Genomic DNA, 4,268 nt, shown 5'->3' with positions numbered 1-4,268 from the left:
GAAAGCATTATGCTAGGCGAAATAAGCCAGTTGGAGAAAGATAAATATCACATGATCTCACTCATTTGTGGAATATAATGAACAACATAAACTTTATCAGTTTATGAAACAGATCCTGCGACAGAGAAGCATCGATCAGACCATCAAACCTCAGAGGGAAGGCAGGGGAGGGTGGGGGAAATAGGAGAGATCAACCAAAGGACTTGTATGAATGCATATAAGCATAACCAATGGACACAGACACTAGGGGTGTGAGGGCATGAATGGGGGGGGGGGCAATGGGAGGACAAGGAGACATATGTAATACCTTAATAAAGACAATAAATAATTTTTAAAAAGTCTATATTGATTTATTTTTTTAATAGACTTAATTTTTTATTATTGCTAATCCTCACCTAAGTATATGTTTTTCATTGATTTTTAGAGAGAGTGGAAGGGAGGGAGTAAAGAGGGGAGAGAGAAACATTGAAAGAGACCCATCAAATGGTTGCCTCCAGCATGAGGCTGGGAATTGAACCTGCATCCCAGATACGAACTTTTAACCTGAAATTGAATCTGCGAACTTTAGGTGTGCAGGCCAATGCTCTAATCACTGAGCCACATCAGCCAGAGCTAATAGACTTAATTTTTAGAGCAGTTTTAGGTTCACAACAAAATTGACAGGAAGGCAGAGGGATTTCTTATAATATCCCCTGCCTCCACAAACATATAGCCTTCCCAGTAGCAACATACCCCACCAGAGTGGTACATCTGTTACAATTGATGAACCTACACTAACACATCATTTTCACCTAGAGTTCATAGTTTATACTGGGGTTCACTCTTGTTGTTGCATATTCTATGGATCTGGACAACATTTTAATGCTATATACTCTCCACTGTAGTATCATTCAGAGTATTTTCATCGTCCTAAAAATCCACTGTGCTCATATATTCATCCCTATTTACTATCGCCATAGTTTGACCTTTTCCAAAATGTCATATAGTATTTAGCCTTTTCAGATAGGATTCTTTCACTTAGTAATATACATTTAAGTTTCCTTCTTGTCTTTTCATGGTTTAATAGCTCATTTTTTTTAGCACTGAATACTATTCCATTTTCTGGATATATCAGTTTATTTATCCACTCACCTACTGAAAGACATTTTGGTTGCATTGCTTCAAAGTTTTGATAATTATGAATATTAACATTTGTTATTTAAAGAGAAATTATTAATACAAAGTCTCTGGGAAAGAATGGCCATTAGAAGTATAGTAGAAAGAAACATTTGCTCATATTTTGGTCATAGTATTAATCAAATACTATTGCATTGATTTGTTTTTCTGTCTCCTGTTCTAAACATACAAATGTATACTAACCATATAATACTTTTTTTGTACTCCTAGTACCTAGTATGGTGATGGGACATAGTAGGTTGTAAGTAACTATTTGATGAATGATATTGAAAATGTATTATGTGATTTCGAATTGGTAATTGTTTGGCTAGAAAAATAAGACAAACTTATCTCCTTCCTATTCTAATTTGAAAAACTCTTTCTGCCCCCATAAATAAAGGTCCACAGAAAAGTTTTGCATGTAAAGTTAATATTATATCATGTCAGGCATAAAAGAAGGATAGGTTAGGATACACACTGAGAAGGTGATAAAATTCTGCGAAGTGTTGGAGTAAGAAAATAAGATTTAATTAAGCTTTTATTTATTGCCAGACACTGTGTTGAGGGAGAAAAATGAGTAGAATAGTATCTCCTTTCTAAGCAACCCACCCAGGCAAATGAAGAATGCTATGAGCAGGTTTTCTCAGTGAGAGGGTGGATTAGAGAAAGGAGAACCACCTAAGAGGCTGTAACATACTCCACACCCTCCTCTTCATTGCACCCGATTTCTGCTTCTATAGAGTGACTGGGCTATATTATTTTTAAAATATATTTTTATTGATTTCTCAGAGGAAGAGAGAGAGAGAGAGAGAGAGAGAGAGAGAGAGAGAGAGAGAGAGAGAAATGATGAGCGAGAATCACTGATCAGCTGCCTCCTGCATGCCCCCCACTGGGGATCAAGCCCACAACCCAGGCATGTGCCCTGATCAGGAATCGAACCGTGACCTCCTGGTTCATAGGTCAATGCTCAACCTCTGAGCCATGCCAGCAGGGCTGGGCTATATTATTCCTCAAGAACCAAGAAGGTCACGTTGGTTAAAAGGCTGATAATCATTACTAGATTGAACTGGAGAAAAGAATAAGATAAGTAATAACCATAACTTTTTAAATTTTCATTTAAAAAGATGTCATTGAAGCAAGGTCACTACAAATTTGTACTTTAAGGTCAAATAGATTTCAAGACGTATGACTGTAGTGTTTTGTAAAATGCTGCTAAAAATAAAGTAGTTCTCAAACTTGAGTCAGTACCAAAATCACCTGGAGGATTTGGTGCAAGTACAAAGGCCCAGGCCTCATCCCACCTGTCAAAGTAAAAATGCTTTGGACACTTGGTAAAAACTGTGAGACAATTTTATTGGGGCTACTGCAGTAAGGGAGGGAGATTTCTGTACAGGACTGAGCTCAGCTCTGCAGAAACAAAAGGTGAGAGGGTGTTTGAGTGCTAGGATGAGCTAGTGGAAAAGTACTGAAGGATGGGGTGGGGCGGATTTGTCAATGAGATTAGAGTATCCATGTTTGCTAATTGTCTGTTATTGAAGGTAGGCCTCCCACAGAGATGGGGAGGTGGAACATTATCCTCCTTGATTATAGTTCAAAGGCATGGCTCCCAGATCCTTGAGAAAGACATGAAACAAAAATGGCAGGAGGCTGGGAGAAGTTTTATATCTCAAATGTGCAGAGAAAGAATTTACAATTGCAAGTTGCTAAAGTAAATGCCCTAAAAAAGACAGATCAGGGGCCTGTAGTCTAGTAGAAGACTATTCAGGCAGTTGCCCAAAAGGAGCTGGGGGACGACAATGGTCCAGGAGGCTAGTGGCAGACTGTGCAGCGGGGATGTCCCAGAGCAGGAGAGTGCCACTGCAGCAGTGGCAGGGGCAGGGCCTCAAGGCCACCTGGGCTTTGCCTCCCTTGGGTTCCTAGGCAACAGCCAGTTGCAAGGGAGCTGGGGCAGCAGAGGTGGAGGCTCCAGCGTGTCTTTCTCCTCCCGGTCAACCTGAGCCTGGGGAGGCCCGGAGGCCTAGGTGTCTGGAAGAAGTCTGCTGCCCGAGAATGGGAATTCTCTTCACCAGGACATACAGACTGTTCATTGTTGGGCTGTATAATGCAGGGAAACCTACCATTCTTTATCCTTTTTCTAAGAATGAAGTAATACATACATACATTCCTACCATAGGAAGTAGAAGAGATAATGATCAATAATACACTATTTCTAATGTGGGATATTGGTGGCCAAGAATCTCTTCACTCTTCCTGGAACACTCACTACACTAATACAGAGTCTGTAGTCAGTGTTGTGAACAGTACAGATAGAGAAAGGACTTCCTAGAGCAGAACTGTACAAAAACGTTAGCCCATGAGGACCTAAGGAAAGCAGGATTGCTGATTTTTGCTAATAAACAAGATGTAAAAGAACACATGACTGTAGCAGAAATCTCCCCGTTTTTTAAATAACTTCCATTGAAAACCACCAGTGGCATGCTGTGCTCTTCCGGGTGAGGGATTATGCCAAGGACTTGAATGGATGATGCCACAAGTTAAGATGAGATGATTTCTGCTGACCTCTTCTCAGAGACTTTGTAAAAGCGAAGTGCTGGACTTTACCTGAGAGCTGCAGAAATTAATGGTGCAGCTATATTCATAATAAACTTATTTAAACTTTTTCTATAAGAAGAAAAATCAAGACCACTTATTTGAACGTGAAGATTGCTTTCTCATTCATTATTTTCTTCCAAAGCAAGGTCTCAAAGCTGTGATTGACGTTTTCCTCATAATGAATCCTCTCCGGACACGGTGTAGCCTGTGGTATGTGTAAAGGGGAGGAAGACATTTTTAACTTTAAGAGCTTCATTGTCAGTATCACCCTCCTTAGTTGAATGCTGTTCTCTGATGGTTCCTTTAAGTCAAAATACAAATCAGCACAGATATTTAGTTTCCAATATTTTAAAATGCAATGTTACTTATGAAAAGTATTTTTGCATAATGCTGTGTATGTATTGTGCATATACCTCAAGTTCAAGTTAATGGCTTTGATTTATGTTCTGAAAAAGTGAGTAACAAAAATTTGTAATATTCTTATTATAACCATAATGAGTTAAGTACTGCCAAGTACTTTT

General features: G+C 39.2%; 1 pseudogene across 1 annotated transcript; it reads left to right on the top strand.

Moving 5' to 3' along the window:
* The first annotated feature begins 3,204 nt into the window (after window positions 1–3,204).
* On the top strand, window positions 3,205–3,703 carry LOC308521603 (ADP-ribosylation factor-like protein 5A; annotated as a pseudogene). The gene has a single exon. The product of its transcript is annotated as an ADP-ribosylation factor-like protein 5A (transcript).
* The last annotated feature ends 565 nt before the right edge of the window (window positions 3,704–4,268 follow it).

Source organism: Myotis nattereri (assembly GCF_964212035.1).
Source record: "Myotis nattereri genome assembly, chromosome: 6".
Lineage (NCBI taxonomy): Eukaryota > Metazoa > Chordata > Mammalia > Chiroptera > Vespertilionidae > Myotis > Myotis nattereri.
Note: the sequence above shows the minus strand (reverse complement) of the source record. Positions and strands in the feature narration are given on the sequence as shown.